The 27,139-nt window shown below is 33.0% G+C and overlaps 1 protein-coding gene across 1 annotated transcript in view; it reads left to right on the top strand.

The window, feature by feature from the left end:
* The window catches only part of LOC111156442 (follistatin like 5), a 764,534-nt gene that overhangs the window by 9,810 nt on the left and 727,585 nt on the right, over positions 1-27,139 (top strand). The window lies entirely within an intron of this gene.

Here is a 27,139-nt window from a genome sequence, read left to right as displayed (position 1 = left end):
CAAATTCTGGGACTTGAAGCTAATTTCTGAAAACTAGTTTGTACTCTGTGCGTTGTATAGCTTATTTGTTCAGAACTTCACATTCTTTCATAGAAAACTTAAGGGCTTTAAAATCTATGGTCCTTTGAGGCAATGATCCAGTGAGCTGGTATTTATGTCAAGTGATTCATTATCCTAGACACTATGGCATTATTAGGGGAAGAGAAATGCTTAGCATGCCTTTTGCGTTTGTGCACATGCTTGAGAAACCACAGTGTTTATTAAAAAGTATGACATCATGGGACCATGTAAGGAAAATGCAAAAGAAATGTGATCTAGATACATCCACAACTTTATGAAATAAATACAGCACTTAGATGCACAACAACTCAGTCTTTTAGCAGAATCTCAAAAGTTGGTGCATTTACAAAAAACCAAAAAGTATGACTTGAAAGAAATTGCACAAATTGTGGCAATGCTTTCCCTAAATTACTTCTTTTGGTGAGATTTCTCATAAAGTTATAATTAACTGAGCTAAAAAATTTTTAAAATGAAGAGAAAAATTCTAGAAATACTTTGCATTTTAAGTCTATATATTTACAAGTAATGACAACAAATATTTAAAATAAATACCCTCTATGTTTATTTTCTTTGGACAAGTGTCCTATTTTTTATTTACTGAAGTCTGAGGATGGGGAAAATCTTTCATTGAGTTTGTTTTCATGTCTGTGCACAAATAGTACAATTTAATTGATAATGTCTGGAGTAGAATTCTGTGCCCAGCTGTGAAAACAACCCTTGATCTTGGCACTCGATTGGACATTTTGATAATTATATATGTTTTGTTAAAAAATCTCTGTCAGGTTAACAACTATCTAAAAATCAGTAGAGGGAGCTCAAGAAGGCATTAAGGATATTTTGATACTACCTTTCTTTGTCACTATGCTTTCCTTCAAAAATTGTCTTTTTTACAACTATCATATGATCTCCCTGATATGAGGGAGAGGAGATGCAACATGGGGGGTTAAGGGGGTAGGAGAAGAGTAAATGAAACAAGATGGGATTGGGAGGGAGACAAACCATAAGTGACTCTTAATCTCACAAAACAAACTGAGGGTTGATGGGGGGGGGGGGGTTGGGGGGGTGGGGTTATGGACATTGGGGAGGGTATGTGCTATGGTGAGTGCTGTGAAGTGTGTAAACCTGGCGATTCACAGACCTGTACCCCTGGGAATAAAAATATATTATATGTTTACAAAAAAATAAAATAAAAATATACAAAAAAAATTGTCTTTTTCATATGTAGGGAATGGATATATCTTTAAGTGCAACATAACCTTTTTGAAATTGTGAGATTCATGGTTATTTAAACACTTAAAGAATCTTCACCATTTCTCCCAATTTTGGGGGGTCCTATTTGAAATAGAAGGTAAACAGGTTTGATTTATAAATTGTTGGAACACGATAAAGACCCCACTCTGTGATAGCAAATCTTTCCTGCCCCAGTTTTTAGATCTTAGCACAGGGTCCTTGATCCAGAAAAAAGAACATCAGAAATAGATGCTTAGTATGCTTTAATGCTTTAATACTATAAAGCATTAGTTGGCTTGAATTAAATCTGTGATAGTCTTTTAAAGATTTTATTTATTTATTTGACAGAGAGAGTACAAGCAGGGAGAAAGTCAGGGAGAGTGAGAAGCAGGCTTCCTGCTGAGCAAAGAGCCTGATGCAGGACTCAATCCCAGGACCCTGGGATCATGACCTGAGCTGAAGGCAGATGCTTAACTGAATGAGCCACCCAGGTGGCCCAAATCTGTGATCGCCTTAAGAATAAATTGGGTCCTCTCCGAAAATGTTACTGGTTAGCTTAGATATACTGGACTTAAACATAGGTTTGTGTTCTAGCCAGGACCTGTGGCAGCATCCTTCTAAACTTCCAAAAACCAAAAAGCACAAAGGTAGAGGACATCCATCCTTAGAAATTCCTAAGCAGTCCTGATGTTTTCAATAAGCAATTTCATACTGAGAGTCAAGTCCCATTTTTATATATTTCATAAATTTGAAATTAGGAACTCTCAGGTTGTTTTTGATTGGGACTTGCTCCACAATTTTCCAGAGTTTTTCTGAAAATATAAAACTCGGTAATTTAAAACATTTTTTCAAATTAAAATTTTAATTTTTTTTCTCTGCATCAGAAAGTATTAAATATATCCCAAAGGTTCAACTGAAAACTTAGCATGGATTTTTGAGAATGAGTTATTATATAGCAGCATTCTTGAAAAGGAAGGCAAATTTTATTACTAGTAACTTCTTTTTTTTTTTTTTTAAGATTTTATTTATTTATTTAAGAGAGAGAGAGGATGAGAAAGAGAGAGTATGAGAGGAGAGAGGTCAGAGGGAGATGCAGACTCCTTGCTGAGCAGGGAGCCTGATGTGGGACTTGATCCCAGGACTCCAGGATCATGATCAAAGGCAGTTGCTTAACCAACTGAGCCGCCCAGGCATCCCGTACTAGTAACTTCTTAACATGGTTTCAGTGTGATAGTATTATTCTGTCCTGACTAATGATAAATTAATAGATTCTTTCCTTTCATAATGACATTTTTTGGAATTAATTGCCATTTTCCATGGGACAGTTAAATTTAATAGTAATATATATGATTTATTGAGATCATATTAAATATGCATTTTAGTAAAATTTACATATTATTGTTTGCATGCAGTTTTATATGAATGTTGAGTGATGTATAAACTTTGAAAAGGTGTATTTGAAATCCATTCGAAGTTTTTATTGTTATTTTAAAATTTCCCCAGAAGTTGAATTACTTGGTAAAATCAACTGATTATACTTAAGTTTAGAAATGGCTATTGCTGTATTATTTTCTATAATGATTACAATAGATTTAAGCTAGTAATGCTTGAGATATTTGATCATAGTGTTACATCTTATGATTTTGATAATTTAACAGCAAAAAAGGTGTGTGCTCTAGGACGATATATTAAGAATTCTATAATTTTAGTCATATTTTCCATGCAAGCTGATTTTTTTCAGTGTTTAAGGTCTTAAATAAAAATACAGTAGGCCCACCACATTTTTCTAGAAAGCACTTGGGTTTCTCAAGTAGGTAAGATTTCCTCAAAATGACTCATGTCTTGAATATCTAAAATTCTAAACAAAGATAGTATACCAGTGCAATCTTGGTTATTCATTATTTTTTAATAAAGAAATGCTACAGTTTTGCAAAAGCAAAATCACCATGCATTAAAACTTTCCCTAATTTAAAGGAAAATAAAACTAGATTTATTTATTTATTTATTTATTTATTTAAAAGATTTTATTTATTTGACTGACGGAGATCACAAGTAGGCAGAGAAACAGGCAGAGAGAGAGGAGGAAGCAGGCTCCCTGCTGAGCAGAGAGCCCGATATGGGGCTCCGTACCAGCACCCTGGGATCATGACCTGAGCTGAAGGCAGAGGCTTTAACCCACTGAGCCACCCAGGCACCCCTAAAACTAGATTTATTAATGTAATCTTATTTGGGTTTTTCATTCAATTCTTATCATTAAATGAGGGAGTATCAGGACTTCTATTTCTAATATATTTTAAATATTTTATCTTAGAAATATGTCAGACTAGACATCATATTGAAACTGACTTACAAATTAAGTACAATCATAAGGTGTTTTTTTATAGGAACAAAAATATTCTTAAAAATTTTATTATTTTTCTAATAAAAATCAAATATGTATGTATCTATACCAATGTATATAAAATATATAGAAAAATTAACTGAATATACATTGACTTTTCAGAAGAAGGAATCTTTATTATCATCTAATTTAATAATGAGAAAACAGAGATTAAGCCATTTAATTTTAATTGAGGTTAGACTCAGCTGTGTATGGAGTTCATTCCAGTCACTGCACACTTCCAGATTTTTGTGTATAATCCTAAACAAGATTCTCTCAGACATTTCATTTCTGGGGTAGAGTTGTACTTGTGAATGCTAGAAGTCTGTTTGTGAACCTTACACCTGTAATCATATGGTGAAGATACATACAGAAGGTTTTGATTTTTAATTTGCAATATTTTTCCTGACAAACTTTGGTAGAGTAATGTCAAACACTTTTTTTTTTAATATATATGCTTTTCAGGCTGGGTAATACATGTGGTACTTCTTCAGAATTTACCCTTTGTAATCCTTACAGCACTTAGAATTTCAAATATTGGGGAGGGTATGTGCTATGGTGAGTGCTGTGAAGTGTGTAAACCTGGCGATTCACAGACCTGTACCCCTGGGAATAAAAATATATTATATGTTTACAAAAAAATAAAATAAAAATATACAAAAAAAATTGTCTTTTTCATATGTAGGGAATGGATATATCTTTAAGTGCAACATAACCTTTTTGAAATTGTGAGATTCATGGTTATTTAAACACTTAAAGAATCTTCACCATTTCTCCCAATTTTGGGGGGTCCTATTTGAAATAGAAGGTAAACAGGTTTGATTTATAAATTGTTGGAACACGATAAAGACCCCACTCTGTGATAGCAAATCTTTCCTGCCCCAGTTTTTAGATCTTAGCACAGGGTCCTTGATCCAGAAAAAAGAACATCAGAAATAGATGCTTAGTATGCTTTAATGCTTTAATACTATAAAGCATTAGTTGGCTTGAATTAAATCTGTGATAGTCTTTTAAAGATTTTATTTATTTATTTGACAGAGAGAGTACAAGCAGGGAGAAAGTCAGGGAGAGTGAGAAGCAGGCTTCCTGCTGAGCAAAGAGCCTGATGCAGGACTCAATCCCAGGACCCTGGGATCATGACCTGAGCTGAAGGCAGATGCTTAACTGAATGAGCCACCCAGGTGGCCCAAATCTGTGATCGCCTTAAGAATAAATTGGGTCCTCTCCGAAAATGTTACTGGTTAGCTTAGATATACTGGACTTAAACATAGGTTTGTGTTCTAGCCAGGACCTGTGGCAGCATCCTTCTAAACTTCCAAAAACCAAAAAGCACAAAGGTAGAGGACATCCATCCTTAGAAATTCCTAAGCAGTCCTGATGTTTTCAATAAGCAATTTCATACTGAGAGTCAAGTCCCATTTTTATATATTTCATAAATTTGAAATTAGGAACTCTCAGGTTGTTTTTGATTGGGACTTGCTCCACAATTTTCCAGAGTTTTTCTGAAAATATAAAACTCGGTAATTTAAAACATTTTTTCAAATTAAAATTTTAATTTTTTTTCTCTGCATCAGAAAGTATTAAATATATCCCAAAGGTTCAACTGAAAACTTAGCATGGATTTTTGAGAATGAGTTATTATATAGCAGCATTCTTGAAAAGGAAGGCAAATTTTATTACTAGTAACTTCTTTTTTTTTTTTTTTAAGATTTTATTTATTTATTTAAGAGAGAGAGAGGATGAGAAAGAGAGAGTATGAGAGGAGAGAGGTCAGAGGGAGATGCAGACTCCTTGCTGAGCAGGGAGCCTGATGTGGGACTTGATCCCAGGACTCCAGGATCATGACCAAAGGCAGTTGCTTAACCAACTGAGCCGCCCAGGCATCCCGTACTAGTAACTTCTTAACATGGTTTCAGTGTGATAGTATTATTCTGTCCTGACTAATGATAAATTAATAGATTCTTTCCTTTCATAATGACATTTTTTGGAATTAATTGCCATTTTCCATGGGACAGTTAAATTTAATAGTAATATATATGATTTATTGAGATCATATTAAATATGCATTTTAGTAAAATTTACATATTATTGTTTGCATGCAGTTTTATATGAATGTTGAGTGATGTATAAACTTTGAAAAGGTGTATTTGAAATCCATTCGAAGTTTTTATTGTTATTTTAAAATTTCCCCAGAAGTTGAATTACTTGGTAAAATCAACTGATTATACTTAAGTTTAGAAATGGCTATTGCTGTATTATTTTCTATAATGATTACAATAGATTTAAGCTAGTAATGCTTGAGATATTTGATCATAGTGTTACATCTTATGATTTTGATAATTTAACAGCAAAAAAGGTGTGTGCTCTAGGACGATATATTAAGAATTCTATAATTTTAGTCATATTTTCCATGCAAGCTGATTTTTTTCAGTGTTTAAGGTCTTAAATAAAAATACAGTAGGCCCACCACATTTTTCTAGAAAGCACTTGGGTTTCTCAAGTAGGTAAGATTTCCTCAAAATGACTCATGTCTTGAATATCTAAAATTCTAAACAAAGATAGTATACCAGTGCAATCTTGGTTATTCATTATTTTTTAATAAAGAAATGCTACAGTTTTGCAAAAGCAAAATCACCATGCATTAAAACTTTCCCTAATTTAAAGGAAAATAAAACTAGATTTATTTATTTATTTATTTATTTATTTAAAAGATTTTATTTATTTGACTGACGGAGATCACAAGTAGGCAGAGAAACAGGCAGAGAGAGAGGAGGAAGCAGGCTCCCTGCTGAGCAGAGAGCCCGATATGGGGCTCCGTACCAGCACCCTGGGATCATGACCTGAGCTGAAGGCAGAGGCTTTAACCCACTGAGCCACCCAGGCACCCCTAAAACTAGATTTATTAATGTAATCTTATTTGGGTTTTTCATTCAATTCTTATCATTAAATGAGGGAGTATCAGGACTTCTATTTCTAATATATTTTAAATATTTTATCTTAGAAATATGTCAGACTAGACATCATATTGAAACTGACTTACAAATTAAGTACAATCATAAGGTGTTTTTTTATAGGAACAAAAATATTCTTAAAAATTTTATTATTTTTCTAATAAAAATCAAATATGTATGTATCTATACCAATGTATATAAAATATATAGAAAAATTAACTGAATATACATTGACTTTTCAGAAGAAGGAATCTTTATTATCATCTAATTTAATAATGAGAAAACAGAGATTAAGCCATTTAATTTTAATTGAGGTTAGACTCAGCTGTGTATGGAGTTCATTCCAGTCACTGCACACTTCCAGATTTTTGTGTATAATCCTAAACAAGATTCTCTCAGACATTTCATTTCTGGGGTAGAGTTGTACTTGTGAATGCTAGAAGTCTGTTTGTGAACCTTACACCTGTAATCATATGGTGAAGATACATACAGAAGGTTTTGATTTTTAATTTGCAATATTTTTCCTGACAAACTTTGGTAGAGTAATGTCAAACACTTTTTTTTTTAATATATATGCTTTTCAGGCTGGGTAATACATGTGGTACTTCTTCAGAATTTACCCTTTGTAATCCTTACAGCACTTAGAATTTCAAATTATATTCATATATATTTATCAAATATATATTCATATATATTTATCAAATATATATTCATATATATTTATCAAATATATATTCATATATATTCAATTGTATTCATTTGTAAAGTGGCTTGGTAGTCATTCCTCTGGAAATATAAGTGAATAATGCCTGACTCAAAAATCCAAAGTATGGTACTAAATCACATGGATTTCAAGAAATTTCAGATCATTTTTTTTGGCTACCTTGTGGAATACTTTTATATGCTTAAGATAAAAATGATTATTTCTTTGGGGGTTTGGAGGGTGAACTACATACATGATGATTTATTATAGATAGTGAATACTCTTCACTATTATAGATAGTGTATACTCTCATGTTTACCTTAAAATAAGTACTATTCTATTTTATATTATATTTATTTATATTTATATGTGATATATCCACTAAAATCCCCAAGTACATTGAAATTTTTATACCTACTAATATGTCAATAAGTACATTTTCAATGGAATGTATTAAAAGTTGATGAGCTGGGGGAACCAGGTGGTGGGTATTAGAGAGGGCACGGATTGCATGGAGCACTGGGTGTGGTGCAAAAACAATGAATACTGTTACGCTGAAAAGAAATAAAAAATTTAAAAAAAGTTGATGAGCCACTAGAATCATTCACATACTAAATATAATGGTTGAAAATGCAATAGAGTTCTAACTAACTGGAGACATAAAAGGAGTTAATATGACACAATAATTATCACACTAAAAAAATACTAATAGTGCATCTTATCTCATTTTATTTTGAATTGTGTCTGAGAATTTTTTAATGGTACACTTACTGTGTTTATCTGAGGGAAGAATTGGTTAACTAGTATGGAATGATCTTTTATAAACTCATCTAGAATGGTAAAGTTCTGATAGTTTCAATTTTTAAGTATATATGTATTAGTTTTAGTTATCAAATTTAGCTTAATGTTGACCAGTAATCTGCCATATTCTAGGTAAGTCAGATTGTGATTTAGGTAATGAGGGTGGGTCAGTCATACAGGTACAAATGACTGTCACTTACCTAAGTGGTCTATATAGTTAGAACATTAATTTTGTAAATACAAATGAATAAGAAATAGACAAACTAAGGAAACAGTACAAATAATAAGAAATTCTTCTAGAAAACCTCTTCAGAGAAAGGATAGTGGATTGATATCAAATAGAATTTTAACTTAAATGATGCATAAAAATGTGAATTCAATTTGTACTTTTCACTCTATTTTTAAAATTTCTCATGGCAATAGAGTAAATTTATAATTCTGTACTACAAAGCAATCTTACAGCTTTTATTATAGGACCATTTGGAAAAACCAAGCATCAAAGAACCACCATAGTTTTAAAATCCAGTTTTTGCTTGTTGTTGTGAAAACAGCTTCGTGTGAAATGTTTCTTAATGTTAGACTTGATTGGTATTATTTGAAAAGAAACATTTCAATGTTAAGTGAGTCAGAGTGACCTAAAAAGATGTTTGGAAACTAATTGCCAGCTAAGAATATTTACTAAATTTTGAAAAAGTAAAAATTAGAAAATTAGTGAAATCACAGTTAAGAAGGGTCTAGAGAAACATAATAACTAAATGTAATGTGATGTCCTCAATGAGACCTTAGAAAAGGAAAAAGAGAGTGCCTGGGTGGCTCAGTGGGTTAAAGCTTCTGCCTTCAGCTCAGGTCGTGATCCCAGGGTCCTGGGATCGAGCCCCGCATCGGGCTCACTGCTCAGCGAGGAGCCTGCTTCCTCCTCTTTCTCTGCCTGCTTCTCTGCCTACTTGTGATCTCTGTCTGTCAAATAAATAAATAAAATCTTTAAAAAAAAAAAAAGAAAAGGAAAAAGACAGGTGAAACTAAAGAAGTCAGAATAAAGTATGGACTTTATTAACTTTGGTTAATAGTAATATATTTGTCTTGATTTATTAATTGTGACAAATGTGTCACACTAATATAAGATGTTTACAATAGGGGATTGAATGTTGGCTGGCTACATGGCTATCTAGCATGGGATATGTACTATTTATGCAACCTTCTGCAACCTAAAACTTATAAAATGAGCTAGACATTAAGATAATGTAAAACAAAGCTATTTTTAGCTATAAAACAAAGCTATGTTTAGCTATAAACATAGTGATTTATTTTATGGGCAGTTAGTAATTTTATGGTAGAAAAATCACAGATCTGAACATATTTGTTTTTACTCCTCTTTATAAGGAACATGGGAATTATGACAGAATGTCATTATTAAGGAATTTATTTTAGAAAGGAAACTCTATATTTGATTTTTCCAAAAAAATAGATTCACCCCAAAATTTAGTTACTTCAGTTAAAGAGGAACCATTCTTTAGATACATTCAGTGATGATGATGATAGATAGATAGAGAGATATAAAGAGACACACAGAGAGAGATGGAGATGATATAGATATATAGATAGCCCTATTCAAGTATAAGAAAGAAAATAACATTACATGCTTAATGGGTTAAGGTCTGAATTCCAGAAAATCATTATAATTTCCTTCACTATAATGCTATATGAATAAGGAATTATTATAATTTGATGCATTTCAGTAACAAAAAAGTAAAAATTTTAGTTACTATAGTGCAATTGTAACATATTTTTAGTTTATTTATCTCTATGTTAAAATACAGCATAAACTACTATTTCAAAGTATATTCACAGATATTTAGTGCAAAAATATCCCACATAAAAAGTCATCTTTTTGGGGGTGCCAGGGAGCCACAGTTAGTTAAGCCAGACTTGGTTTTGGAGCAGGCCATGATCTCAGGATTCTGATATCGGACCCCACTTCTAGCTCCCTGCTTGAGTTTCCCTTTCCCTCTGCTCCTCCCCTCCATGCTTGTCCTCTATCTCTGTCTCTCTCAAATAAATAAATAAATCTTCTTAAAAAATCACTTTTTAAGAAAGTTTAGGAAATTCAGTACAGTCTCACCACAGCCTTTAAGAATCATAATACATTTTAGGGTGTTAAAATCTTTACAATGCAAAAGGGCCTGAGGGGCAACTGGCTGGCTCAGTGGGTAGAACATGCGACTCTTGATTCTGGGGTCATGAGTTCAAGTTCCATGTTGGGAGTTCAGTTTTGTTAAAAAAGAAAAAGATCTTGAAGTATGGTAGAAATTATTATTTCTCACCAAATTTTTAAAATTCACTTTACTATTTGAGCATACACAGAGATTACACTGTCTCATCCTCTTGAAGTTAGGTGTGTTCATGTGACTTGTTTGGCCAGTGAAAAGGGCATAGACCTAATAGGAGAACTCCTATCTGTCAGTGTTTATTAGCTGGTGCCTGATTGTCTATGTTTTCTTCCCCTGCAATGGCATATCCTGATGCTCATGTTGAGTGACGGTGTCATAAGATGGGGAACTCTTCGTCAGGTCATTTTTATTTATTTATTTATTTTAGTAATTCCACAAAAAGACTTTTTTTCCTGCCAATAATTAATGGATATATAGCACAGGCAAATATTCACTTTGAAAAACAAATAGGTTTCTGAGATTTGGAATTCTTTGTTGTATAATGTAGGCAATCTAGACTATAAATACTATATAAAAACCTCTATAAACTTGCCTTTTTAAAGATATTTTGAAAATAAAGTTTTATTTCTGTCATATGTACCAACACTATTCTATAAGCATTTTGCCCTAAATATTTCTAAATAGTCATTTTAATTTTCATTTCTTAAAACCCATTAAAAAGTTGAGATCATTATAATACTTCCATTTCATTATTTGTTAAAAAATAAATTCCAATTTTATGTGTATGTCTATATATGTAAATATGTATGTTTGTATGGATTTGCACTTGTGTGTTTGTGTGTGTGAATGTGTGTGTACAGGTGCTAGATGTGGGTTTATTCAAAATACTATTGTATTATACAGAAATTTATGTTTTTTAAAGAATTTTTCAGAATTCTCTCTTCTTAATTTAAAAACTATAACAATAATTCTGTGTGGATATCTCCTTTTTAGAATTAACTTTGCATTCTAAAACATATACTTTTGGGGTGCCTGGGTGGCTCAATGGGTTAAAGCCTCTGCTTTTGGCTCAGGTCATGATCCCAGGGTCCTGGGATTGAGCCCAGCATCAGGCTCTCTGCTCCGCAGGGAGCCTGCTTCCTCCTCTCTCTGCCTGCCTCTCTGCCTACTTGTGATCTTTGTCTGTCGAATAAATAAATAAAATCTTTAAAAAATAAAAATAAAACATATACTTTTATAAGCTTTTTTATAAGAAAACTCCAAAACAAAGAAATAGATTTATAAAAATAAGTTTAACAAACAATATTACAATAATATGTGTACCATATATCAGATTTTACCCAATTCTTTTTGCTTTTCTGCATTGGTTCCTTGATGAAATACGAATTCACTTTTTTCCTATTGATCATTAGATATGTCTAATCAAATTTTCAAAATAATCATAATGTTTTTGATGTTTACAACCTCATCATGATGAAGCACAGCTTTGAATTGGTGTCATTTTCCAGAGCTGACAAAGTTATTTAAAAAATTAAGTTGAGTTTGGTTCCATACTAATCACACAGTCTGAGTGATTGTATGCAACATAGTACACTCTGACATGTTTGATTGTAATGAATGGAATACAGCTCAAATAGTAACGTAGAAATAAATTTCCATTTGGAATAGCCTTGTGGGAGAAAAGTTCAAATTAAATCCTCTTAGTGCATTAAAATGCAAATATAAGAAGGCAATCCAATTGAGTTACATCGATAATAGAACATATAACACAAATGGAAATTCCTCCCAAATAATTAAGTTATAGCTATATAAATCACTGATGTGTGCATTTGAATTTTGTTCCTTTTGTGCATGCTTGAAAGTTCATTAACTTTGGATCACATTAGAATACGTTTTGTTTATCTCCTTCAGACCACTCACTAGGCAAGTCCTTTCCCCCACTGAGGCCAGTGAAGGCCCTTCACTGCATTTCATTGCATTCAAAATCCAATAACTTTGAAATCCTAAGCTTTGAACTCTGTCAGCAGGTTCTGCTTTAGACATAATTATGGACCTTCCAAAACTGAGTCATCACCCTGATAGTTTCAATGTCTTGAATTTTCTCAGTAAATAATTTTGACTCCAAAATAGGCAGATATTGTGAGAATAGTAATGTTTACATACCAATTGTGTAATCTTGAGAGAAAACAAAAAGCTTTAGAGAAATTCTTCTTAGAAACTGTAAAAGCAAGCACTTCTGTGTGTGTGTGTGTGTGTGTGTGTGTGTGTGTGTGTCTTTTAGAAGTCAGATAAAATGTCATCTTAGCTGTTGGGATTTGAGATTCTAAGGCTTAGTCTTTTAAAGTGTGTGTGATGATTCAAAGATTCAAGTACTTAAAAAATAGGCAACTTATAATCACCATGAAAGCCAAGGTACACTTGAAGTAAGAAGAGAAAAATGGAAAGGAAATAATATGCTTTGGACATTTAAATCAGTAATGCCAATAATATGCAATTAAGATGGAGCATTTATGGTTTTTTGACCACTAAATATATATAAGATTGTCTTTGGTACAAATTCTGATCTTGAAAAAGAATCATCTGCTCCCAGATTTAAATTCTATAAGGAGCACTGGAAGGTAACAATGTGAGCTTATAATTAAAATTTTAAAATAAAATAATTGAATTAAATCAAGTTAAATTTGATGTATAAAACATATATAAATGCCTTGCTACAAATCAAGCTATAGTCAATAACTTTTAAAAGTGGATTTTTTTGGATCATTGCAATTTAATATCTTATAGTGGAAACAAAATGACCCAATTAAGTATAATTTGCAGATGGTTAATTATGAAAAGTGTAGGTGTTGTTTGAGTTAATATATCTAATGTTATCTATCACTGGATATCAGTATGTGTGTTTTCTTTTGTTTTGTTTTAGCAGAACATAGCCTGTTTTAAGAAACTGTTAAACAGCTATAGACATTGCATTTGAGTCTTTAACTGATTGTAACAATCAGAGAAATAGTTCAAGGATGAAGTAATTGATTCTTTCATTAAAAATCAGAATACTAATAGTTGTCATTATTTCAGAGCCCAATGTGTGTCAGAGCAAATTTTTAGGTGTTGTGCATATATTATCTTATTTAATTCGACAACAGCCTCATAAGATGGTATGATTGCACAGGTGAAAGCTAAAGTAGAGAGAGGCTTAAATAATATGACTAACGTTTTATTATTAATAATTGACAAAAGTCAAAATCAAGTTCATGCATGTCTGAATGCATAGGAATGGTAATGCTTATTCTTTCATTTTCTACTTAAAAAAACTTTGGAACATATTAATTACTGTATCACATCTTCTCTTAGTTCTCAAGGACATTGCTCTAAGGATTCTTCCTCACTCTTTCAGCCTCATCAGTAAGTTCTGCTTTACTGGATTATTTTTATCAGCATAAAAGAACAATGTAATTTTTCCCATCTTCAAAATCAACAAACAAGCAAAAACACCTTTGACCATGATTATCTTTATTCTATTTCTCTCCTTTGTCTTGTGGCAAAATTCTTTGTAAATTTCTACTACTCTATCAAATTTCTCTCTTTAAATGTGTCCTCTCTTGAATCTACTTTATTGTTCTCTAAAATCTATCACAAAGTGAGCAATATCCTGCATATTACAAAACGCATGGCTTAGGTTTAGTCTTCAGTGTTTGAACTATTACATGATTTGTTACTGTCTATCATTTCACTCTTTAAACTTTTTCATCACATCCACACCTAGTCCTCTTTCAGGGATTTTTAGATGTCTTGCCACTTTTTATTTCCATATGCAATGTAAAATCAGCTTATCAAGTTCTGTAAAGAACCTCAATTGGATTTTCATTGGAATTGCACTGATTCTATAGCTCAGTTTGAGGAATAGTGGTATATTAATGATGGAGAATTCTTCTTTCCAAAATATTGTCAGTGTTGCCATCTATTTACTTTGCTTGATGTTTTCAGTAAAATATTTAAGTTTCTTCTATAAAGGAGTTTTCTATGTTTTTTATTGATACTCTAAATCTTAACTTAAAAAATACATTTTCTAACTGAATGTTACGGCCTAAAGAGTTACAATTTTATGTTGCATGTGGACTTTTTCTTTTGGTTCATCAAATTATTTATTCTAAGAATAAAAATGCATTTGGCAATTTCTATATGGATAGTCACATAACTAAAAGTAGACTTTTGCCTTAACTTTCCAATTATAAGTTTTATTTTATTTTAATTTTTTTAAGATTTTATTTATTTATTTGACAGGCAAAGATCACAAGTAGGCAGAGAGGCAGGCAGGGAGAGAGGAGGGGAAGCAGGCTCCCCACTGAGCAGAGAGCCCTATGCGGGGCTCGATTCCAGGACCCTGGGACCATGACCTGAGCCGAAGGTAGAGGCTTTAACCCACTGACCACCCAGGCGCCCCTATAGGTTTTATTTTATTTTTACTTCTTAATTACACTGACTAGGACTCCAATACAATCCTTAATATAATTGATAATAGCAGCATTTTTTTGTTGCTGATCTTATTAAGGATTATTTCAGTAAGTATGACATTCTTAATATTTTTTTTTAAATTGGATGTCCTTTTTTAGGTTAAGTAGTTTTCAACTATTCTTAGTTTGCTAAGAGTTTTTATCATGCATTATCTTAGATTTAATCAAGAGAATTATATCTGCGTGTACTAAGATGAGCTCCAGTATTAGTATCAATGGTCTTTAATCTTTAAGTGTGCTGTTATAATACATACTAATCAAATTAATTAATTCGTTAACTACTTAATTGAAGTTTCTGTAGCTCTGAAGTGTTCTTTACATCACACCATTATTTATCAAAAAAACTGCTTCATATTTAGATTAGTGCTAATTTGTTGAAGTGCATATATTATTTAGTACATTTAAGAGAGAGAAGACTTATGTTATATTTATTTATATTCATATCTACTATGTGAATGTGTGTAGAACTGACCCTTGAACAACACGAGTTTGATTTGAATGAATCCACTTATATGTGGACTTTTTAATTTTATTATTATTATTTTTATTTATTTAGAGAGAGAGCACACTAGTGGGGAGAGGGGCTGAAGGAGAGGGAGAGAGACAATCTCAAGCAGACTCTGCCCTGAGCACAGAGCTGGACACCGGGCTTGATCTCATCACCTAAAGGTCATCACCTGCGATGAAATCAAGAATTAGTCACTTGACCGACCACCCAGGCACCCCATATGTGGATGTTTTGGTAATGCATGTTAAAATTAGGGGGCACATTTTATAATTATTCTCTATGTAGAAAATGTCCACCAGCTTTTATTTATTTTTTGATGGGAGAATTATGATAATAGCTATTGACTTATAGCCAGCATAGAAAAGTAGCTGAGAAAAAATTAAATTATATTTTAAACATGTTTCTTCATTGTTTGGTATACTCTATTTTTTAAGATCTTATTTTGCTTAGTACCCACTATATGCAACTGGGTTTCATACATTTATTTATAGCAGTCTATTTCAAAGTTTAATCACAAGTCTATTTATCCCTTAATATATTCTTTTTTTAAAAAAGTAAGAATTGTTAAGAATATTTAAGAAACCGTGCATACTACAGCTTCCTCTTGTAGTTTCCAATACACATTATCATTTGAAGTCCCTGAGAAATCTTTTATAAAATTATTTTTTATATCAGCTTCCCTAAATTTTATTTGACCATCTAAGTCTGTTTCCTTCTTATATAAACCCAGCTAATATATCCCTAGTACTCTGCAGGATGCATTTTGGAAAGCATAGTTTGGGGTAAGAAATATATAATTTTTCACTAAAACTTTAAGTTAGATTACTTCCTTTTTGTATATAAATGGCTATATCCACAGGCTAGATTTTCTGGTGGAGTTATAGCTTTTTGTAGCTTGTTTGGCTTATTAATCCAGTATATTGCTGTAGAGTTCTATTTAGATTTTTGGGTTAATACTCTAACCAAGTCCCTGTTTCAAGGAATTTTTATATCTACGACTTCCCCAACTCAAGAGATACAAAATCTAAACTTAACAGACTCTTAGTAAATAATTTGGTTTGCCCCTACATTTACCTCAAAAGTAATTATCAAGGACATGTCTCTTGACTGTCTTCAATCCCTCTTTTTTTTTTTTTTTCACTTTAACTAGGATCTTAACATCTCTCAAAGCCAACCCCACTTCAGTTATGATTATTTCTTAAAGACCTCACAGAAAGATGTAGTTGTTTTTAGGGATGTGAGAGGGTAATTTTTTTGGCTTAGAACATGTTGCTTCTGGGATGCATATGTATCAATGTTTAAAACTACAATAAACAGATACATTTATGAATCTGACAAGGGAATATCTCTGATGGATATTGATTTAGGAAAGATAACAACTGAAATCATAAGATTACATGGAGAGCCAGATAGAGTGGAAAGATGAAGATGTTGAACAGAAAGTCACTGGTTTTGAAAGTAAAGAAGAACAAGAGAAAAATGAAAGAATTTTTTTTTTTTAAAGATTTTATTTATTTATTTGACAGAGAGAGATCACAAGTAGACAGAGAGGCAGGCAGAGAGAGAAAGGGAGACGCAGGCTCCCTGCCGAGCAGAGAGCCCGATGCGGGGCTTGGTCCCAGGACCCTGAGATCATGACCTGAGCCGAAGGCAGAGGCTTAACCCACTGAACCACCCAGGCACCCCGAGAAAAATGAAAGAATTTTAAACACCTTTCTAGATAAGTAATGGAAAGTCCACAAGAGTCATTGCCATAAAATAAAATGGAGGTATTGTTTGAAGATGAGGGATATGATTGTTTATTCAACAAACTATCCAGGGACTTATGTGCCGCGCACTCTACTAGCACTAGACCACAAAGGTAAATAGGATGGGACGATCCCTGACCTCATAGAGTTTGAAATACATAATGGCACCCAATTATTTAGGGAAAGCCAAGGCAGATAAGAAAGTATAAAGAGGTTTTCATTAAAATTAGCAACAATGAGTACGTAAGAGACTCAGTAAGATAAGTTTTTGTGAAATAGAAGGGGAAGAAGTCATAATTAAATGGGTTGAACTGTAAGGCATTTATTTTAAACTATATGCATATGAAAAGATTGAAATACATCAAAATATTAAGCATCTTCACTCTGGACTGTGGAATTACAAGTAATTTTTATTCTGTTTTCTCTCATATGCATTTTATAAATGCCTACAATCAAGACACATCTGTTTTATAATAAGAAAAATTATTTTAGAAATGAACTTTCTAATGATTATTGTTAATTAAATTTTAAATGTAAATGTAATAGAGGTATAACATTTACCTGAATAATAATATGATAAATATGAAGAAATTCAATAAAATGATTCAAATACTGGCAACAAAACCTTGGTAAACTTACTTTGAGGACTTCATTATTCTGATTGGCTTCATAATGATCTAATTAAGTCGATAATTGCCAAAACTCAAGTTGTTCTATGCTGACGACACATATCTACCAAAAAACTAGAGATGCTTGAACTGCTAGAAGTTTTTAAAAAGTGAAAAGCAAAGCATTAATTTATGTAGCTACTAAGTTGGCACATGCTAATGCTTTAAAAATGTAGAATAGCTTCAATTCCCACCAGTTTAGCAGCTGACATGATTATGTACATGAATCCTCTAGGAAATTGAAGAAACAGTAATAACAAGCCCAGTTAACAAGAGAAGAAAAGGACTGCCTGGCTGACTGTCTAAGTTTCCTGTGTTAACACTGATTATAAACATTAGTGGTGGTAAACACAGCCATTCCATGAGATTGAGCTGTGAACATTTATGGGAAAATGAGATCAGCAGCCATGATTCCATTCTATTAAAACAATTCCTCTGAGGCCTGTGTAGGATAATACCTTTGTTATTCTCCCTTCCCTTCAGCATGGGAAAGGGCTATGGAATTAAAATTTCCAGGAGCTAAATGAGAAGGGGCTACATTGTTAATTTATCCCAATGTTTTTGTATTGTTAGAAAAAATACACCTTGGAAATCAATGAACTACTAAGTTCTTTTATATTTGTTTTGTTTTCTTTCAGATACCTTTCACAAACAAATTAAAGCATTTTTGAAATATTCTCAGGTGGTTTTCCATGTCATTTAATAGAAAAGAGTGTGTAATTGCTAGCCTGAAGCTCATCAACCAATTACGGATTAAAATATACCTTGTGAGATGGGAAACTTCAGGGGCAGGATAATCACATATTTTAAAATTGATTATTTAGTATTACTGAGTACACCTCTAAGTCCCCTGACTTTAATTTATTCTCCCCCAAAACACTTCCATGAGGCCTCTGTGGCCTGAGATACCACTGTGCTTAAAATTCTCAGGATTATTCTTATTTCTCAATATTACAGTACAGTGTCCCAGAGGTAGACTTGTGAGAAAATCAACTGTACATAGGGAAGAGGGAAGAGAGTGGAAACTATGGATTAGAAATCAGAATTTTGAGCTCCAGGAGACCCAAAGATCATCCATTCCACATCCCATGATTGATCAAAACAATTTCAATGATCTCCCTAACATGACACAAAGCCGGGGCAACACCAGAAGTTCTTCTAGCCATCAGGATTCATTGCACTTCCAAAGTAAGCACAGTAAGTCTGTTTCCTTTAGAGAGAGACAAAGAAGCCAGAGAGCCTGGGAGACTGGCCAGTAGCCCCAGGCCCCTGGTGAAAGTCAGTCATGCCACAGAAAAAGGGGCTTAATGTGTGTTGTAATCTCCACTCCTTTATATTTTAGAGCTGCTTATGTGAATTCCTTAAAAGGAACTTTACGGCACCAGATATCACAAATATGGGAAGATTCATAGGTCCAAGGAAACTACTTTGTCAGAGTTTTGTTTTTTTCACTTTTCAAATATTCAGGGAATCTCCCACCAGCTGAAACACTGATCTAGTCTGAGAAAGGGCCACATTTTAAAGTGAGTGTTTTCAGTATTTACATGAAAATAAGATGGTACAGGCCTTCAAAAAGAAAAGAGGAAGGAAGGAGGAGAGGAAATACAGGGAGTTGGGGGGGGAAAAAAGCCATCCATAAACAAGGGTACATGTCAATTTCTTCAATTTCTTCTTCATATGCTGTGGAAAAGATAAGTAAGGAACCATAGAGCTGAGACTGACCTTACATACTCCCTGTATAACCTTGAGGTGGTACTCATCTACTTGTCAGTAGACAACTCAATTGTACACTCTGCAAACCAGAGTTCCAATACTCCCTTACTTGCACTGTTTTTGAGAATCACAAATGCTGTTAAAATCTCAAATGCATGTAAAAATATATTAAGTTCAACCCTAAGCTTTTGAACAACTATTAGAATTATGTTACCACTACTTCTTTGCTACATATTGAAATGATTTTGATCAATTTCTAATAATGAAACAAAAATCAGATTTAAAAAAAATAGTTACATTCTCTTAACAGCATCTAAGAGATCAAGGTCGACAATCTTGGGGGACCAAACAACTTTCTCCTCTAAAAGATAAGAAGGAATTTGTTCCTCCTGCAAAGCATATGGCGAAATCTCGACAAAAAAAATATAAATAAATATCTGCAATTGTCTTGATTGTAACTTCTCCTTTATACTTCTGAAAATGGTTTCTTATGCCACCTACGGCAAAGATGCCCTATCTCTAAACTCGGGAACAGTTGTTTTTAATGCCACTAACGATTTCATCTCCAGTTAGAAAGATTATATTTTTAAAAATTATTATTGAGGTATAGTTGACGCGCAATGTTACATTAGTTCCAGATGTGTGACATAGTGATTCCACAAGTATATATGTCCATACTATGTTTTCCACAAGCATAGTTACTGTTGTTCATCATACAACACTATCCTAGTACCATTGACTATTCCCTGTGTCATACCATTTGCCCCATCATTTATTTCTTCATTCCATAACTGGAAGCCTGTTCCTCACACCCCCATTCACCCTTTTTGCCCCTCCCTCTACCTTCCATCCCTCTGGCAAAATGAGAGATTAAATTTTAAAAATTTTAATGTGCACAATATTTTGCCTCTGTAGTCCCAACATCTTTCCCCCCACTGACCCCTAGCCCTGTAAATGAGAGTATTGAAATAAATGCAATTGTGCCTACCCCTGCTAAGATTAAGAACAAAACCAGTAATCAGGCACTGAAATACCACACTCATTTTCATTAATGAAACAAAAAACAAACAAACAAATAAATAAATACTCTGCTAAGCCTTGGAATGCAAATACAACTGACGTGCTTTGAGGTTAACCTGTTTCCTAAAGCAATGTTTCATAGGTGTGAGGTTTATAGTCCCAGTGTTGGGATTCCTCTGTGATGCCTGTTTAAAACGCAGATACTTGGATTTTCTCTAAGACCTCTGGAATCAGAATCTCTCTGGTGGGGCCTAAAATTCTCTTGCCCACCAAAATCTGACAGCGGTAGACATAGTGTAAAGTCTGCTGTTTTAGGAGTGCAGAGAAAGGGAAGCCAAAGGCTAGGAAAGTCAGTGAGCTGGAAACTGGCACAGAACAATGTCAGTACGGACACCCCTGGGACCTCTCATTATGCCTGCCATTTTTTACTTTTATTCTCATGCTGCTTGCATCCTTCCAGCCCAGGGAACCTTTTCTCAGTGAGAAGCTCCTGCTGTAGAAGGTACTCTCCAATTCCATGGGATAATTTTATATCATTGTGACATTTGATTACTATAATTTCTGGAAATAGAGTTGAATGGCTTAGCCACATCCTCAGAGAATCACAGTACATTTTTTAGAACATGACTTCAATTTGAAATGATGCCACCAGATGGCCAGCTTTAGAGAAGATCAAATGAACTGTCCTTCAGTGGCCAAAGAGTCCCAAATTCTAAAATGTAGTTGCTTTTGATATTAAACAATGTGACCTTGTTATAACCACAATCTATAATTTTTTTTATTATGTGAGTGCAAACGAGTACTGTAGTGTATTAATTCTTTTACTATAACGTATTCATGGAGCTCTATTAGCCCACAAATAATGGAACACCCTACTCTATCTCTCCAAGGAGAAATAGTGTTCCATGTTTACTTAAATTACCCAGATGATGTCTGAGATTCTAATTCTACATAAGAAGTGACTGCAGTAATGTGTCCCTGCTTGTTTATGTATGTTCTTAAATCTTCTAGTAGGATTATATTATGGTTACCATGGCAGACAATAGTACATAAACCCATTGGATCACCACATTTGCAGTGAGCATAATCCAAATTCAAATGATATATTTACATAGGGTATAAGTCTTTGCACTAGAAAATGTGGCTCTGTGATACAATAATGATATTTAAAAGTATTTTCCTTTTACACTTAATATGATTCATATATGTAATAAGAAACATGGCTTAAAGTTACCACAATGGTAGGATTGACATGCATGTATTAATACAGAGTAATATGTATGTCTAAGGGAATAAATCATATAAATAAGCAGGGAAATAGTTTCAATGCATAATTATTTACCATATTTAGTACTTTATGCCATATTTATATTATGGAAATGCTGATAAGGTGAAGATTTTAAAGTATATAGCCAGTGCCTGTTCCATAGTGAATTGATAATTAGAATCCTTGATTTTTGGTTATCATGAGTAACCAGAATCCAGATCTTTCGTCAGTGTAGTCATCTTGGACAAATCACTACACATCATTCTAAGTTGTTTTGTTTGAATTGTTCATATAACCTGCTTAACATAAAGTCTGCAATAAGTAATAATTCAACAAACTTTCGTTATTGTTACTAATTCTTTATTTTTAATTTTAAAAATATTTTTAAAATAAAAAATATTTAATTTTTATTGTTTTAACTATGTAGGGCTTGACATATTTGGAAGGGCTTTTTCTATAGTTCTCTATGAGATGACACAGCTTATTTAACCACAAAACTAGGAAAAAAAGAAAAACACATTCACTTGGAGTTTTTCCTTATTTAATGTCGACTATCAGTCATTTGAAAAAATCTGATTGTAAAGATAATTAGCTTTTGTTTACATAGGTCACGGAAATTTAGTTCATGCACCTTCCTAATCAGTTGCGTAGGAAGTGCTTACCATGCTCAGTCTTGATTGAGCTTGTTTTAAAAGACTGTAATTTTCAAACCCACGAAACTATTTATTATGCATTTGATGAAGGGTGAAGTTATAGTTATGATGAAACATTTTGTACAGGTAATACTTCACTTACAGATATGGTATATTCTTCCTTCTGTAGAATGAACTCTTATAGACACTGAAAACCCAATACGCAGTTAAAGTTTCTTAAAGACCAGACACTGATGATTTTTTCCTAAACTCTTTATCAGATGGTCAGATAAAGCAGAATACAATCATTTTACTAGATCTTCAGTTTGTTGCTTCAAAGGGCAGGATGATTTCAGAAAATAAAAAAAAGTTCAATACCTGTATGGACTTTATCCCGCTAGGTTTCTACAATTCTGTTGCTTCATATTTTTAATCTCACTGTATTGTCTTCATAAAATATATTTATAGCACTAGCGTGTTGCCTCTTAGAAAAAAAAGAATAGATTTTAAATCTTGTGAAGAGTAAATCCAAAAGGAATTGATGGTTTTGTTTGATTAAGCTCTTCCCCTCCTCCCTTCATAGCAGACGTGTCATTGAGCATTATTTCTGAGGCTATAAAATTTGGAAAATTATTATTTTTTTAAATTTAGCACTTGCGTAGATATTTATACAAAAATGTATTATTTAAGTTACATTAAATTATTCAATTCAAAGTAACTGTTTTTTTTCCTTTTTGTATTCATTTTATTTTGTTTTTTATATGGAGCTGAGAGATGCCCCCCCTTTTATTTGAGAGATGCCTTTTCTTGTTAATACTGCCATGATATAGTTTGATGCCAAATTTGAAAAAGTTCATAATCACACAACTTTGGGTTAAGATTCTCAGTGACAGACTATAAATAATATCCTTTTTTTATTATTATGTGACTGTTGATGACTACATTTTAATTAAGAATTTGTTATGCAACATCAAAGGTATCATCAAAAGTTTGTTTTTTTTTTTTTAAAGATTTTATTTATTTATTTGACAGACAGAGATCACAAGGAGGCAGAGAGGCAGGCAGAGAGAGAGAGAGGAGAAAGCAGGCTCCCTGTGGAGCAGAGAGCCTGACATGGGGCTCGATCCCAGGACTCCAGGATCATGACCTGAGCCAAAGGCAGAGGCTTTAACCCACTGAGCCACCCAGGTGCCCCCAAAAGTTTTTTTTATTACTTTTGCTAAGAATATTAAAACTTGCAGAGATTTACTTGGAAATCATAAATTCCAACAATTCTCTGGGAAACATTTTCTTTCTTTTTTTTTTTTTTAAGATTTTATTTATTTATTTGACAGAGAGAGAGATCACAAGTATGCAGAGAGGCAGGAGGGGTGTGGGGGGAAGCAGGCTCCCCGCTGAGCAGAGAGCCCGATGCTATTACCAAGTAATTAGCTAAGTACCATCAGAGTTCAGCTCATGATACTGATCTTTTCCCTCATCTGTGAGAAATGACTTTGGACTACATAATTCTAATGTATCTTTCAAATATAAAATTCTAGTTTTTCAGGTTTCATGAGACTGGATTTATGTTGGCATTAGATTAAATTTAGCATGTTAATTACTTGCTCTGTAGTTTTTGAGAATTAATACAAATAGAGGGAAATGTCGAAAAAAAAATTTGTAAGAATCTCCTTAGTGGATCATTTGAATTATTTTCAGGGTTGTAGATCAAATCAAGTCATGATTTTCAAAAGTCCTCACCAATTTTTACCACCCCAGCATTTTTGTTAGTGTAAGAATTTAATAATATCAATTCTTGTCTAATATTTATAAAAGACTCCACTGAGATTGACACTTCTTTTCCCTCTCAGATTTCCTGGTTATATGGCCTTATAGTATGTATACATTAGTGTTTCGGTATTTACATTTGTATTTTTAAGAGCTTAATAGTGCAAAAAAATTCCACTTAACTTTTATCATGAAAAAGTTAATGAAAATGCTACTAAATTTATCTAAGTAAATTAGAAAACCAAATGGTTTCAAGATATATGTACTCATTAAATGACTTGCAAATGGTATTTCTGTGAGATCCATTTGTTTTTTGAATTCTTGACAACTCAATTTTTTTTAAATTTACTGAATAATTAGTTAATATTGGTTCTATCCTTACAAGTCCAATAGTCACAGATAGATTACATTGTGAGCATGCCTTAGGCACACTCAAAAACAAACAAAACCCCATTTCCTTATTTATCTCATGAGGGTATTCCTCAGCATAAAACATATAATAATTAAAACAAAAAGGGGGACATCAAAGAGGCATACTTTTGAGGATAAGCAGAAGGTGTTGGTGGCAAAAGCCAGGTTTATATAGGGAAACTGATAAAGTTCCCTGGAGAGTAAGTTCTTTTGGTTAATGGGAAAGAACTTCCAGGCAAATTCTTGAGAGGTGCTGGAACCAAACTGTTGGAATTCAGGGTTTAAGTTAGTATTGTTTTGAGATGGAGGAAAAAAGATTGGTCAGTGCTGCAAATTAAATAAAGTTTCGCATTGAGAGAGGGGACTGCTTTAAAAAAAAAAAGAAAGAAAGAAACCCTCATGATCAGGCAAGCTAATCACAAGCTTAGAATGACACAGCGAAACATCCATTTCATCTTGGGCACATGCATGCACACACATCCAACAACATGACAAATAAAGAAGTAAATACATAACTGAAGGTGATTATGTTCCAGAAGAAATGCTATTTAAGAAAAAGGATTGTCAAATTTTTAAATAAATACATTGAGGAACATCAAGTAGATAAGTCATAATGTCCAAAAATAATACATTATAAAATGAAATCAGAGCTAACTAAATAAAAATAAGAACACTTTTAAAGGACAAAATAATTTGAAATCTTGGCAAACATACCTATAAGCATTTAAATAAAAGTTAAATGGAGAAGTTAACACACTAGGTTATACAGAAAAACAAAATATGATGAATTGTAGAATACTACTGAGAAATTTATCAAGAATAAAGTGCTAAAAATAAATAAATAAATTTAAAAAGGAGGGTGTTAAAAGCTACCAAGGAAAAAGAACACATTCCCTACAAAGGAATGGCAAATAGATTAACAGAAGTCTTTTTGTTAAATTAATATAAGCCACAAAACATTTGAAGGTGTTGGAGAGAAAGTATTACCAATTTAAAGTTGCTTACCTATCTAAAATATGATTTAATATTAAGAACAAGATGAGATTTTAAGACACAAAGAACAAGACAATTTGCCTCTATTGACCCACACTGAAATATTTTAGAAAGGTTTTCCTCAACATAGAAGTAAACCATTAGAAATGTATGGTGTGCAAGGAAAAAATGGCAAATACAGAAGTTAAATTAACTATTGACATTAAGTGTAATCTAATATCCTATTGTCTTTTAAAGGTGAAGCTTTTATTATCACTAATTTCATATAAGGTCTTATATTTTGGAAACATGTTGAAAGCTTAAGTTTTTTTTGTTCAGAGGAAAGTCATATTGAATATTTTAGACAGGAGAAATTCATCTTCAGCTTCTAAATAAAGTGAGGAAAGAAGGGAATGTATTAAAAATACATTCAGTCTAAAAGTATGAAAAGAAACAAAGTAATCAAAGATATACAACAGTTAAAAAATAACAACACACACATATATGGAATAAAAAAAGCTAATTGTAGAAATGTTAGAATATATCAATAATCTTAATAAATGTAAAACTATTATATTCACCTACTAAGGATAGATTTTCATTAAGGTTAACAAAAACATCATGTGCTGCGTTGAAAGTAAATACCTAAAGTAAATCACATTGACAGTCTAGAGGTAAATGCAAACTTAAATATGAATCACAACAAGTTCTGATGAAGAAATTTATATGCTCATTTTTAAAATGGATATGGAAGAGAAAAGAACCAAAGGTTTTCCTTACTCTATATCAAGAATTGTTATCAGCGGGCTCAGTGGGTTAAAGCCTCTGCCTTCGGCTCAGGTCATGATCCTAGGGTCCTGGGATCAAGCCATGCATTGGGCTCTCTGCTCAGCAGGGAGCCTGCTTCCCCCTCTCTGCCTGCCTCTCTGCCTGCTTGTGATCTCTGTCTGTCAAATAAATAAATAAAATCTTAAAAAAGAAAAAGAAAAAGAAAAAGAATTGTTATCAGAGTCTAGTAATTAAAGTCTGTGCTATCTGCATAGGAATAAGGGGGTTAATAGGATCAAATAGAGAATTTAAAAACATAACCATGATACAGGGAAACCCAACATTTAATCAAGACAGAGTTATAAGCCAGCTAAAGTTCTTAAAAAAATTTTGCTTGAGGGACACCTGGGTGGCTCAGTTGGCTAAAAAACTGCCTTCAGCTCAGGTCAAGTTCCCAGGGTCCTGGGATTGAGTCCCACACCCAGCTCCCCCTGCTCTGTGGGCAGCCTGCCTCTCCCTCTCCCTGCCACAACCCCTCTCCCTCTCCCTGCCACAACCCCTTCATTAGTCAATAGAATAAATAAAATCTTTATTTTTTTTTTAGTTATGTAGAATACAAGTAAAGGTAAAAATAAAATTCAAATACAAAAAATTTTAAAAAATAAAATACAAGAAAATACAAGAAAAATAAAATCTTGCCCCCATGAGATGCCTCCAAATTAATTCCAGATCTAGAAAAAACTGTAGTGAAAAACTACACATGAAAATATATGTATGATGGGGCGCCTGGGTGGCTCAGTGGGTTAAAGCCTCTGCCTTCGGCTCGGGTCATGATCCCAGGGTCCTGGGATCGAGCCCCATGTC

The sequence above is a fragment of the Enhydra lutris genome, unplaced genomic scaffold (genome assembly GCF_002288905.1).
Source record: "Enhydra lutris kenyoni isolate GAN:26980312 unplaced genomic scaffold, ASM228890v2 scaffoldscaffold3, whole genome shotgun sequence".
NCBI classification, from domain to species: domain Eukaryota; kingdom Metazoa; phylum Chordata; class Mammalia; order Carnivora; family Mustelidae; genus Enhydra; species Enhydra lutris.
The sequence above is the reverse complement of the archived record's forward strand: the minus strand, read 5'-3'. Positions and strand labels throughout refer to the sequence as shown.